Source organism: Cetorhinus maximus, chromosome 6, assembly GCF_964194155.1.
Source record: "Cetorhinus maximus chromosome 6, sCetMax3.hap1.1, whole genome shotgun sequence".
In the NCBI taxonomy this organism is placed as follows: Eukaryota; Metazoa; Chordata; class Chondrichthyes; order Lamniformes; family Cetorhinidae; genus Cetorhinus; species Cetorhinus maximus.
In genome coordinates, this window is record NC_135884.1 from 114,649,412 (window position 1) to 114,664,452 (window position 15,041).

Below are 15,041 nucleotides of genomic sequence, written 5' to 3' on the forward strand. Positions count from 1 at the left end.
GAGGAGTCCATTCGTCTTCAGGCTGAGGTGATAGCACCGGCATTGCAACACACCTAGGCCAACACTGGCAGGATGGTGTCCGCCATGGAGACCTTGGTCCACAACGTTGCTCCTGCGCTGCTGCGCGGGTTTAACTCCATCGCTGATGCCATAGTTGGCCTCCAACAGTGTATACGCGAGAGGGGTGCTGGACAGCTCGATCTCACTGCAGCTACCCCTTCCCCTCATGGAGTCAGCCAGGGGCCCTCGGGCATGCATAGGGAGGAGGATCGGCATGTGCACACCCCAGGGTCATCCACCCAGGTGACTCCGGGAATGTCTGGCCCATCCGAATCCCCTCTTCCTGTGACCTCTGCAGCTCCAGCTTCACAGGCCGAGGAGGGTGACACTGCCAAGCAGCAGGACCCCAAATGTAGGCCGGGGTCCTCCAAGTCTCAGCCCTCCAGAGGATGCCCGCCAAAGCCATCACAAACAGGACATTGCAGTCAGCAGGCTGCCTCCACCTCCGCTGTGGATGTCTGGGGAGCACCAAGACGTAGCAGCAGGGTTAGGGCAGTTAAGGAAAAGTAGTTGCACAGCCTGAGCATGGGTGTTGGTCACTTGTACATACTGTTCACTATTGTCATTAACCTCCTAAGAATGTCTCCCTACCTGTGGCTCTTTGTTCTGATGAGAAGTGTTCTTGTCACCCGGATATGAAACCTTTCTACACAAGGTAAAAGGCAGGTGTCTCAGTCCAGGGCTTCTTCCCTGTGTTCTGTGCAGCCTTCAGACCACAGTGATGGATCACACTCCGTGGAAACATTACTGATGCCTGCTCCTCAGCGGTGCTGGTCTTTGCTGCTAGAATGTAGTAGGCAGGTGCCACAGAGTTCTCTCAATCTCTCTGTGTGCTCTCAGGACATTTAAGGTGGGGCTGGCCCCCATTGCACCAGCGTCTGCGATCATTGATGCTGTGTACCAGCTCCTGAAGGGCTCAGGTGGTGAAGGCGGACACAGCATCGGATGCGTCTAAAGTTTCATGGCTGCGCCTCAATGAGATGGCCCTGATCATAGCGAACTGCCCTTGGCCAGACAGGAGTCAGACATTCACAGAGGTTATGTGAAGATTCATGGAGTGTCCTCACTGCATGTTGTCATCATCCTCCTGCGACTGAGCGGCTATTAGGGTCTCCACTGCATCTCCAGGATGAACAGCAGCATTCTCACAGAGGTTTTTGATGCTGCCATATGCCAGACTGGAGTCAAACGTTCACAACAGCAATGTGAGGATCTATGGGGACGCCTCACTTAATGTTGTCATCATCCTCCACAAATCTGGCAGCTACAAGGGCCTCCCAAGCGCGCCTGCCTCGTCTACCCAGTGTGAGAGCCTCATGCCCATCATCGTCACCACCGAGGACCTCTTCATCCTTGTCTCCGCTGCCATCCTCCTCATCCGAGGAGACCTCCAGCTCCTCCATCTCCTCTTCAGCCAGCTTGTCTCCCCAATGGGGTGCCATGTTGTAAAGGGCGCAGCAGATGACAACGATGCATGATACCCTCTGTGGACTATATTGCAGGACACAGCCAGACCTGTCCAGGCACCGGAATCGCATCTTCAGCATCTGGATCGTCTGCTCCACCAAGTTCTGAGCTGCTGCATGTCTGAGGCTGCTGCATGGGTACCATCAGCCACGGCCTCTGTGGGTAGCCCTTGTCCCCGAGGAGCCAACCCTGCAGCCTCTGTGGATCCTGGAAGACTGCAGGGATCTGCGAGCGACTGAGGATGCAGGTGTCATGCACACTCCGTAGAAACCGTGCGTACACCTGCAGGATGTGTCTCGACCGCTGCACATTCACTGTGCGGAAGCCCTTGTGATTGACGTAGTCCATCGTGTGTAGCGACAGAGGCCTGAGTGCCACATGGGTGCAGTCGATTGCACCCTGCGCCTGTGGGAATCCCAAGATCTGGGCGAATCCAATGGCCCTTGCATCCTGGCTGTCCCAGTCCCGGACGAAATGCACAAAGTTGTGTGCCCTCAAGAAGATGGCATCCATGACTTCATGAATGCATTTGTGGGTGGCGGCTTGTGAGATCCCACAGAGGTCACCTGTGGGACCCTGAAAGCAGTCACTAGCATAGAAATGGAAGGCCGCAGTCACTTTCACAGCCACTGGCAGTGGATGCCCTCCATGTCCCCTTGGTGCCAAGGCCTGCAGTAAGTGGCAGATATGAGTGACCAGGTCCCTAGACATGCGGCGACACTGGTTCTCGGTCATCTGCAGGAATGGCAGGCAGCGTCTATAGACCCTGGGGGTCACTGAGCGCCGACCAGCCAGAGCTCGCTGTCACTTCTGGGCACTGTGTGCAGGAGCCCCAGCAGCCCCTTCTTCCTGAGGTTGCTGCTCCTGCCTCTACACAACCAGGATCCTCAGTCGCTCTCTACTCTGCCTTCTTCGCTCTCTGTAGGCCATCAAAATCCATGATCCTAACGTGGTCCTCCTGCAGCATGAAAGTGAGAGAGAGACGTGGTTAGCATGGGTGTACTTAGTATCCTTTCCTGGCCCTGTGTGACCGCCCGTTAACGCTTCCCAGGAATTGCTGGCCGCCCCTCGGATGGCCACAGATGAGTGCGCTGCATGGCTGCCCTGCCAATGTGCGACATGGGGGACACTGGTCCAAGCTGGGATGCTGAGATTGCAAGGGAATGTGAGCGCCTCCAGCAGTGACTGCTACATGGCCAGCATCAGCGAGGAGATTGTACAGCGTGTGCAGTCCAACTGCTGCGCAGTCCAGTAAAGTGGTTGCAGACTCCCAGTCTGTGCCGGAGTGTTTGGAGGTAAGGTCTGGAGGGCTTGGTGGCACATTGGTGCCTCCGCATTGCTTGCGTGGGTGGGCAGGCTCGGAGCACGACCCCAATCATATCACTCTGGCTGCGCCTGATCTGTCTCAGTTGTAGAGGGATGGTCAGTTTATACAGGTGTCCCTACAGTGTGGCCACTTCCCTCGCCTACCCTGCCCGCCCCACCTTGATTGCTTGTGTGCAGGATCCAGTGCCAGGGCAGCGGTTGCCCCCGGACATCCTCACCCCAAGTACAGTTACCTCCAGGGCCAGGCAGCAGTTGCCCCTGGACGCCACCCCACCTCCACTCCAAGTACAGTCGCCTCGGAGGCTGGACAGCATTGCCCCCGGACACCACCCCCTCGAAAACAGTCACCACCGAGGCAGGGCGGCACTTCACTCCGGCGCCCCTGAAGCCTGAAAAGCAACAGGTGACCCTAGTGAGCTGTGGAAAACGATACTGTTCATTCACCTCAGTTCCCCCAAAGTGAAGGCCACCAAGTGCACATCGTCTGTGTGCCATTGTAAAGCATGTCAACGTGCTTTCCTGCCGACATGGACGGACAATCCAGCGGGGGTCCAGAGCCTGGCGGGATGGCCTTCTAATGAGATGCTGATGTATTACAATGAGCTCCCCATTGGGGGGAACGCGGCCTGCCATTGGTGGGCTGAGCGGACGATTGCAACTTGCCTTCCAGCGTCGTGAACCTGATTGTGCCATTTTGTCCGCGCCCGCCACCTATCACACCCAAAAAGTGAATGCAATAAATGGAAGAACAACAAATGATCGATAATTCCTGTAACTAGTGTTTACATATTATAAAACAATTTTTTGATTTCAATTATTTCTTCATTTTTCCTCCAGGAATCTCCTCATGCAGCAAGCTCTGTAATTCATTATCTTCCCATCGTGGTACATTTGAGATAGTGTGCGAATTCCAGAGGGAATCATAGAATGGAATTCAAATCTTACCAGTTCCATAAAGCACTTTGGAGTGGAAAGCTGTTGTGCTGCTTTGCCACCTATATATTTAGAACCGTACAGGAGTTCAAAAATGTCAGAGACTGAAATGGCCAAAGAGCAGAGTAAATCCAAAGATAATTATCATAGGTTGATTTTCATGCTTTCTGGGAAAAAAAATCACTTTCTATTGTTAAAACTTTTTTGTAGCTTCCTGGAGGCATTTTGTCTTACAATCCTGCCGCAGGTCAGAGGAAAAAATAGGAAAGCACGTGCCAAATAAAAAAGTTACATTTGAACTGTGCAATAATCACAAAGGACCGAGTTTTGCTGAGTCGGGCCAACTTGAGAGGCCTTCAAAGATGACAGGCAGGACCTGGTTTCAGGATTCCTCTGCACTGTCCCCCCACTGCCCCCAATTCCTGTTTCCAGCAATTTTTGCAAGTGTGGGGTAAGGGTGTGGGTAGCCCACCTGCACGCAGCACTCTTGCCCTAGCCGGCTTCATTGCGGACTGGGGACAAGGAGGGAGCAGTCCAACCTGCCCAAAATTTTTGTGAAGTCGGGCCCATTCTGTATGAATAGGTGGCTCAAGGCACCTCAGAGGAGTCCCACGTGGGAACCAGAACAAAAATCCCCTGCTCCTGGAATTCATTCATTGACACACAAAACACATCTGTTGTTTCAGTTTCAATAGTTAGGTGATGTATTTTAAGTTGGCTGTGTTTTTGTTGCAGTGATTACATATTAGGCTCTGTCCTATAAAGATAAGTTGATCAGCATTGTGCAAATGTTGGGATTAGAGCACTTTTCCTATTGAGAAAAGTGCTATTATGCATTCAAAACTGAAGAAAGCAATGCTTGGGAACTCTAAGTGTCATGATCTGAAGTGATTTAAATGGTAACAGTCCTTTACAATTGAAAAAAAAACTGCTCTGTAGCTTTGCCTTAGAGAAAAAAAAGACAACTGCTCCTGGATTGTATTGATTGACAGGTTATCTGGCATAGCTTAAAAAACCGAAGCCATCTGTTTTTTCAATTTCAACAGGTTTCATTGCCTGTGAGCTGCCATGTTTTGTTATGACAGCTGAGCCATTATGAATGCTTGCCTGAGTTTCAAAATCTACAGAACTACATCTCAGCATGATGCTGTGTAGACAGTTTGATTGACAGTTTTAAGAGGTTATTAAAGGATTATCTGTTATTGATGTGGATTCTGACTAGATGCTTGTTTTTACAACAGATTGGCCACCTGAAGGGATGTAAATTGTTTTGAATGGGTTTTTCAAATTAGAGTTCTTTTCACTATTAAGTGTGTTTGGAAAAAATCTCTATTGGATTGTTAGAAGTTTAATTTTTTTAATGCCAATTTCAAAGACATGATTCATGAGGTTTTCCCATGGTAGATATAGAGATATGGGGGATATGAAAGGTATGGAGGGAGCATGAAGGGGGAATTGTGGCATGGGTATATAAGCGGATATGAAGGGGTATCATGTTGCATGGGTGGCATGGGGGTGGATGCGGGGTGAGGGTTTGAGGCCCTGATCACTAAAACTGCCCCAGTAAATGAAGCGGGCATTCTAGCCTGCTGACCTTGCTATCTGCCTGTTTCCGTTCCCATCTTGGGCCTTCCTCCAGAGGCAGTGGGCCCTTCTACATCCTGCCCCCACCTCGCTGGAACAAAAATACTGTGGATGGGGGTCCTTTTAAAGGTGATGGATCTGCCAAGTCGGGAAGTTTTCCGATTCAACCTTCCTGCTTTCTCCATGAAAATCTGGCTCAAAATGGCAATTCAGTTAAAGGAGGACAGCAAGGGAAAAACTAAAATGTCACCTCAGTGATTATATGGCATCAGAAGGAATGAACACATGGCTCAATATCACAACATCGCTGATGTTACAATATTTTAAATGTTAATATCCTAATGATTTTTACAGCTGGTAGCTTGAGTTTTCACCTATTGTGCACAAACCAATCATAACACTCATTGAAGAGAGAATGTCACTCATAAAAATGTAACCTATTTTGATACATGTTGCTCTTAAAAATAAACAATGCTTCATATGGTCTAAAGGGTTTTCTCTTCTCCATCACTCTTGCTTATCATGTATACCACTAAGAACATTTTTTCACTGTTGCCAGCCTGCATATGGAGGCTGCTGAAAAAAGGCAAAATCTGAAATAAAAACAGAACATTCTAGAAACACACAGTAGACCTGTTAGCATTTGTGGCATTTAACTTTAATCAGACCTCCCCTTCTGTCAGATCTCCTCTTCTAAGTTGTTCCAGTGTGTGTAAGTTTTTTCTTGGTAGTCAATACAACCCTCTCATAGATTTTACCTATAGTAGTAATGTACTCAGGGTAGAGGACTTTTTAAAAATTAATTCATGGGATGTGAGTGTCACTGGCAAGGCCAGTATTTGCTGCTCATCCCTAATTGCCCTTGAGAAAATGATGGTGAGTCACTTTCTTGAACTGCTGTAGTTCATCAGGCGTAGGTACACCCAGCAGCGCAACTGCACCTCCAACCATGGCCTAGGGAGCAGAATGCAGGGAAGAGGAAGCCCGGGGCCCAGGAAGAGAAGATGCTGGCTGCGAGGCCCAGGAGTGAGATGTTGCAGAGCCCCAGGTTGGGGGGCTGAGGTGGGCACGGGAGGAAGAGGCTGACTGCTGTGTGTGTGTGTGTGTGTGTGGGAGAGGGAGTGAGAGTGTGGGAATGAGAAAGTGAGTGTGTGTGTGTATGTGTAGAAGTGAGAGAGTGTGTGTGTATGTGTAGAAGTGAGAGTGTGGGTGGGGGAGATCCATTTGCATCCAGGAAATGGGCCCCCTCCTTCAGGAATGAGCTGATCCTGACAGTGGCCTCCACCCGGGAGGCACTGCAATGCAGTTGGCTACTGGAAGCGTTCAAGGGGCAGCCGCCATCACAGTAGGATGTGGCGTGCAGGAGTGCGCCATAGCTGGTTGGGAGAGAGAAGCACACTCTGCAGGTAAATCCCTCACCCTAGCACTGAGGTGAGGCATTCCCTCAGAAAGAACAATGTATTCTGCTTTTCAATTAATGTCCTTTTTCCCTTTGTCTTTATCACAAGCAGGAGTGAATTAGGCAATGGCCTCTATTATAGAATCTCAGCACCAGGGCTGCAACCTTTTAGGCTTCCCAACCTGATAAAATATAAGGATCAAGACTTGAGTCATGTAAAGCCAAATTCTCTAGAGCCAGGATTTTACGGCCCCTCCCGCCCGGCAGGATATTATGGTCCTGCTGAACTGAATGGAGAATTAAATGGCTCACTGCATCGGCTGGGGGGAGACACCGTGGCAGGGCCGTAAAATCCTGGCCTAGGAATACAGAGGTTTCTTTGAACACCAGAAGTTTTGTAAATAGTTTCATTTATCCTATTTGAAGCACAATCACAATACCTAAAACGAAAAGGCTATGTATATTACGAAACGATAATAATTGGTCAGAAATTAGGATGTGTTACCTTATTCAATAGATAGGATGGCAGGGAAAAGCTAGTTCTGGGTGCAGGCAAGAATTTCTTCCTTACTCAACATGTTGGGAAGTAATGGATTTAATCAGTGGCAGTACTCCTGAGATGATATCCGATTTCCATGTGGGAACAGTAGAATTTCACAGCACAGGGGGAAGCCACCTGGTCCATCATTGTAACTGCACAGCTTTCAGAGAGACCTATCCATGTTGTCCTATTCCCCATACTCCTCTATTTTTTTTAAATTTCAGATATGAAACATATATGGATTCTTCCTGCCACTGTTTCTGGCGGGAATATTCCATGTCCTAACAACCCCTCAATTCATATCAATATCAGATCTCATTTGGTTGTGAAAATTACTGCTGCAGACAACTTGGTACCTGCTGTAAGAATGGGCTCAATTTTCAGGTATAAAGAAAGGTTTCAGAAATGGAGATTGGGTGTGCTGGTTGATAGAAATAAGTGATAGGGAAGAAAAATAAAGTTATTTAAACGTATAGTCAGAAAATCTTGTTATGTCCTTTTCCTAAATAGGGGAGTATATGCCAAGCTAAAACCTAAATGTCTTAATTAAGGTACATAGGGAAAGTAGTCTTAAAAATAAATATTTCACAAAGTATAAAACAATGGCAAGATTACATGTATAGGTATCAGATACAGCTGAAGTTAACTAAAGCCACAATTGAATGCCAAAAATACATTGGAAAAAAAACTGTTGCATAATGAAACTTTAGCTATCTAAACACTTACGATTCAAAATACCACATGGTTCAAAGTAAAATGTCTACCGACACTAATATTTTTCACTTAAAAAGCATAGTTTTACAGATGTTTGGGAGCTCAAATGATTTATACATAGGAAAACAGCATAATAGTATATTTAGAAATGATATGACCAGCACTTGGAGCTCCTGCACCTCAAAATTTCCCACTACAACGCTAAGTACACCTATAATGTTGTTAGGGAGTTTCAGGATTTTGACCCAGTGACAGTGAGGGAATGGCATTAAAGTTGCAAGTCTGGATGCTGTATGGTTTGAAGGGGAACTTGCAGGTGTGGGAATCTGTCCTAGGGGGTAGAGGTCACAGGTTTGGAACATAAAGAAGCCTTGACGAGTTGCTGCAGTGGGTCTCGTAGATGGTACAGACTGCTGACACTGTACGACAGTGGTGAAGGGAGTGAAGGTTTAAGGTGGTGGACTAGGTGCTGATCAAGCGGACTGCTTTGTCCTGGAAAGTGACAAACTTCAAGTGTTGTTGAAGCTGCAATCAGCCAGTCAAGTGAGGGGTATCGCAACACACGTCGTTATGCCTTGTTGTTGGTGGACAGGTTTTGGAGAGTCAGCAGATGAGTTACTTAATGCAGAATCCCCAGCCTCTGACCTGCTCTGAGAATCATTGTGTCATTATGGCACAGGAGGAGGCCATTCTTGTAGCCATAGCATTTATGTGACTAGTCCAGTTAAGTCTCTGATTGATGGTAATCCCCAGGATGATGGTGGGGGAGCTCAGCTATGGTGATGTCATTGAATGTCAAGGGGAAATGGCCAGATTCTCTCTTGTTCGAGATGGTCATTGCGTGGCACTTGTGTAGCCTGAATGTTACTTGCCACTTATCAGCCCAAGTTTAAATATTGTTTAGGTCTTCGTGCTTGTGGGCTGGTTCATTATCTGAGGAGTTATGATTGGGAATGAACACTGTGCAATCAGCATTAACCACCTTCGGTAATTGATGAAGCAGCTGAAGATGGTTGGACCCAGGACAATGTCCTGAGGAACTCCTGCAATATCTTGGGGCTGAGATGATTGGCCTCCAACAACTACAGCCATCTTCCTTTGTGCTAGGTATGACTTCAACCAGTGGAAAGTTTTGCCCCGATTCTCATTTACTTCAATTTTACCAGGGTTTCTTAGTGCCACACTCTGTCAAATGCTGCCTTGATGTCAAGAGTAAAATACTCTCACCTCAGTTCTGGAGTTTTGCTCTTGAGTCCATGTTTGAACAAAGGCTGTAATGAGGGCTGTGCAGGTCTGGAGATTACAGGCTCAGTTGACAGCACTCATACCTCTGCAACACAAGTTTCTGGGTTGAAGTCTCACTCTCAGGGTAGAATTGTCCGGTCCCATTGGCAGCGGGTGTCATGGCAGGCACGAGCGGACAATATGGCAAGAAGGCCAAAAATTAGTTTATAAGAGCATAAGAACATAAAAACAGGAGGAGTAGGCAATTCAGCCCCTCGAGCCTGCCTCGCCATTCAATACAATCATGGCTGATCTTATTTCGGCCTCAACTCCAATTTCCCGCCCTCTCCCCATAACCTTTCAACCCGCTACTAATTAAAAATCTGCCTATCTCCTCCTTAAATTTATTCAGCGTCCCGGCATTCATTGCACTCCGAGGTAGTGAATTACACAGATTCACGACCCTTTGAGAAAAGTAATTCCTCCTCATCTCTGATTTAAATCTACCACCCCTTAGCCTAAAACCATGGCCTCTCATTCTAGAATGCCCCACAAGGGGAAACTTTGTCTATCCCCTTTAGCATCTTATATACCTCAATTCGATCTCCTCTCAACCTTCTAAACTCTAGCAAGTATAGGCCTAAACTGCTCAATCTCTCCTCATAAGACAAGCCTCGCATCTCTAGAATCGATCTAGCGTACCTCCTCTGCACTGCCTCCAATGCAACTACATCCTTCCTCAAGTAAGGGGACCAAAACTGTGCACAGTACTCCAGGTGCTGTCTCACCGATGCCTTGTACAGTTGCAACAACACTTCCCTATTTTATACTCTATTCCTTTAGCAATAAATGTCAAAATTCCATTTGCCTTCCTTATTACCTGCTGTACCTGCATACTAGCTTTCAGCGATTCATGCACGAGGACACCCAAATCTCTCTGCACTAAAGCATTCTGAAGTTTCTCTCCATTTAAATAATAAGTCACCTTTTTTATTCTTCCAAACAAAATGGATAACCTCACACTTATCCATGTTAAACTCCATCTGCCAAATTTTGGCCGATTCACCTAACCTGTCTATATCCATTTGTAAATTTCTTATTTCTTCATTGCAACTTACTTTCTGACCTATTTTGGTGTCATCTGCAAATTTAGCTATAGTACTTCTATCCCTGAATCCAAGTCATTAATATAGATTGTAAATAGTTGGGGCCCAAGGACCGAACCCTGTGGCACCCCACTGGTTACAGCTTGCCATCCAGAAAAAGACCCATTTATCCCAACTCTCTGCTTTCTGTTGGTTAGCCAATCCTCTATCCAAGCTAATATATTACCCCTAACTCTGTGTGATCTTATCTTGTGTATTAATCTTTTGTGCGGCACCTTATCAAAGGCCTTCTGGAAGTCTACATCTACAGGATCTCCATTATCCACTTTGCTTGTCACATCTTCAAAGAACTCTAGCAAATTAGTCAAACATGATTTACTCTTCATAAAACCATGCTGACTCTGATGGATTGCATTTTGACTTTCCAACTGCCCCGTGACTACTTCCTTAATAATGGATTTCAACAATTTCCCAATGACAAACGTTAAACTAACTGGTCTATAGTTTCCTACTTTCTGCCTCCCCCCCTTTTTGAATAAGGGCGTTATATTAGCATTTTTCCAATCCACTGGAACCTTTCCAGAATCCAGGGAATTTTGGAATATTATCAACAATGCATCCACCATTTCCGCTGCCACTTCCTTTAAGACCCTGGGATGTAGGCTATCAGGTCCTGTGGACTTGTCACCCTTTAATCCCAATAGTTTGCTCAGTACCTTTTCTCTAGTGATGGTGATTGTTCTAAGTTTCTCCTTCTCTATATCCTCTGCACTACCTGTTACTATTGGGGTGGTACTAGTGTCCTCCAACGTGAAAACTGAGGCAAAATATTGATTAAGCATTTCTGCCATTTCTGCGTTCCCCACTATTAACTCCCCAATCTCATCCTCCAAGGGACCAACATTCACTTTAGCTACTCTCTTTCCTTTTATATACTTGTAGAAGCTTTTGCTATCAGTTTTTACATTTTGCGCTAGTTTTTTTTCATTATTTACCTTTGCTCTTTTTATTATTTTTTTAGTAACCCTTTGTTGATCTTTAAAAGTTTCCCAATCTTCCAGCCTGCCACTGACCTTTGCAATTTGATATGCCTTAGTTTTTGCCTTTATGTTATCTTTAACTCCCTTGCTTAGCCATGGATGTTTTTTCCCCCTCTTACCATCTTTCTTCCTCTTTGGAATATATTTTACTTGGGAGGAATTGGATATCTCCTTAAATATCAGCTACTGTTCATCAACTGTCCTACCTTGTAGCCTTCCTGCCCAGTCCATTAGGGCCAAATCTACCCTCATGCCTATGTAGTTACCTTTGTTTAACACCAGAACCCTAGTGTGGGACTCAAGTTTCTCACTCTAAAACTGAACTTGAAATTCTAGCATGCTATGATCACTCTTCCCTAGAGGATCCTTTACTATGAGATCATTAATTAATCCCATCTCATTACACAAAACCAAATTCAGAATAGCCTGCTGCCTGGTTTATGCTGTCGTGAAACCAGTTTGCTATCATCCACTCCACCCATCAATGGCAGGCCACGTTTCTGCAGCTGCACGTCGGGAACCAAATTTCAATATTTTAGCATTTCATTATAAGCCCTGCTTGCTGGAATCACCCCCCCCCCACACTGGATCATCTGTGATTGCACACTGACGTGTTTCACAACTGTACATAAGCGATGTGCGCTTGGCGAGCTGCAATTCACTTGGGACCTTGAGCTTTGTTTGCCTACCTTGCTTCGGGCAGCACTCACGGTCATCAGCACCAGGCTTCACAGGCAGAACCACATCACTTTAAGGGGAGCTCACGGGCAGGTCTCCACCAAGGGCCAGGGTTTGCTTGGGGAAGGGAGAGAAGTGGCCTCAGGCAAGGGAAGAGGCTGCAGGGCAAGAACTGTACAGGGAAAAGAGGGTATCCAAGGGTGTGTGTGGGGACACATGTTGATCTGTGCAGGTGGCCTCAAGATGGTAAGGACTGAGGAGGCAGTCTCCAGAGGAAATGAGCCCAGGTGGAGATGTGTGTGTGTGTGTGAGAGAGTAAGTGGTGATGTCCCTTGAGCTGGCAGTGAGTGAGATGCCAGTGAAAGTATGATGGGCTTGTGATTGTGTGAGTTTAGAGTGATGAGATGGTTGCCTTATTCTGGCGGCACAGATGAGATCATTCATCTTCTTTCTGCACTGGATGGCCAACCTCTTCAGTGCAGCATTAGCACTAGCCACCACTGCCACTGCCTCCCAAGCCGGAGTGGTGAGAAAGTTGGACCTCCTGCAGCCAGACCGAGAGTGGAGGACATCAAGACGGGCCTCCAAAAGGCATTCCAGTGACTGGTCACTTGGCTTTTGGAGCCATGACTTCACTGGAGCGGTCCTGGGCTGCAAGCATTGAGAACTGTGTGCATGGCTGCGGTTTAGATATGGCGCCTGGAGTAAGGAAACGGGGAGGTAATGGCATGGCGGGAAATTCAGAGGGCACCCACCAGTGAGACGATGTGTTTCCTGTGGCTGCATAATTAATGAGGCAGGAAACAGGCAATACGATGCGAAAACCTGCCATGGCAGCCAGCGGGTAAAACGTCTTTTTTCACACCCGCTACCGCAAATCTGGGACAATTCCACTCTCAGGATTTGAATACAAAAATCAAAGCTGATACTCCAGTGCAGTACTGACAAAGTGCTTCACTATCAGAGGCACTGTCTTTTGAATGAGTTGTTAAACTGAGGCCCCATCTGCTTGCTTGGGTAGATGTAAATGATCCCAAGGCACTGTTTCAACCAAGAGCAGGGGAGTTATCCTTAGCATCCTGGCTAACATTTATCCCTCAGTCAACATCACGTAAAACAGATTATCCGATCATTAACATATAGCTGTTTGTGGGTATTTGCTGTACATGTATTGGCTGCCGTGTTTCCTACATTACATCAATAACTACACTTCAAAAAATACCGCATTGGTTGTAAAATGCTTTGAGACATCTGGTGTTCATGAAAAGTGCTACACAGATGCAAGTCTTTTTTTTAAAAGAAGAAAATCCAAGCTTCTCCAAACTATCCACATAACTGAAGTCCTTCAACCTTGGAATTATTCTTGTGAATCTTCTTCGCACCCAATCTAATGCTTTCACATCCTTCCTAAAGTGTGGTACTCAGAATTGGACAATACTTCAGTTCAGGCCAAAGCAGTGCTTTATTAAAAAATCACCATATCTTCCTTGCTTTTGTACTCTATGCTGCCCTTTATAAAACCCAGGGTTCTATCTTCCCTATTAACAGCTTTCTCAATCTGCCCTTCAACAGTTTGTACACATATACCTGCAGGTCCCTCTGTTCCTGCACCTCCTTTAAAATTATGCCCTTTATTTTATATTGCCTCTCCTCGTTCTTCCTACCAAAATGTATCACTTCAAACTTTGCTGCATTAAATTTAATCTTCCATATGTCCTCTTATTACACCAGCCTGTTGATACCCTCTTGAAGTCTATCACCAGCCTCCTCACAATTCAAAATACTTCAAAGTTTTGTGTTGTCAGCAAGTTCGAAATTTTGCCCTGCATACTCAAGTCAAGGTCATTAATATAAATGCAGAAAAACAGTGGTCCTAATAGGGTCCTGGGGAACCTCACTTCCCTCCAGTCTGACCATTCACCACTACTCTCTAAATCCTTTCACTCTATCAACTTTGTATCCATGCTGTGACAGGTCCTTTTATTCTATGGGTTTTAACTTTCCTGACAACCCTGTATGTGGCACTTTACAAATGTCTTTTGGAAGTCCATATACACCACATCAATTGCATTACCCTCATCAACTCTTTCTGTTACCTCACCCAAAAATTCAAACAAGTTAGTTAAACACGATTTGCCCTTAAAAAATCTGTGCTGACTTTCCTTAATTAACCTACATTTGTCTAAGATTGTTAATTTTATCCCGTATTATCATTTCTAAAAGCTCTCCCATTACCTACTGGCCTGGAGTAGTTGCTGGGCTTATCCTTACACCCTTACTTGAGCAAGAGTGAAACATTTGCATTTCTCCAGTTCTCTGGCCCCACGCCTGTATCTAAGAAAGATTGGAAGATTATGGCTAGTGCCTCTGCAATTTCCGCTCTTACTTCCCCTAGCATCTTCAGATGCATCTGATCTGCTGCTGGTGACTTATTAACTTTAAGTATACGCAGCCACCACTGGGCACCTTTATTGCTACTGGGTCAAAATCCTAGAACTGTGGTAGTTTAAGAAGGCAATTCATCACCACCTTCTTGAGAGTAATTGGGGATAGGCAATAAATGGTGGCCTTGCCAGCGATACCCACCTTCCATAAATGAAAGTACGCTTAAAGGAAAAGTCTTTATGACATGGAAGTATTAAAGGATTTTTGGGAGAAAAGTGGGATTTTTAAAATTTATCCATTCACAGGATGTGGGTGTCACTGGCTAGGCCAGCATTTATTACCCATCCCTAGTTGCCCTTGAGAAGGAGGTGAGCTGCCTTCTTGAACCACTGTACTTCATGTGGTGTAGGTACATTCACAGTGTTATTAGAAAGGAAGTTCCAGGATTTTGACCCAGCGACAGTGAAGGAACTGCGATATAGTTCCAAGTCAGGATGGTTGGTGGCTTGGAAGGGTGCTTGCAGGTGGTGTTCCCATGCATCTGCCGTCCTTGTCCTTCTAGGTGATAGAGGTCATGTGTTTGG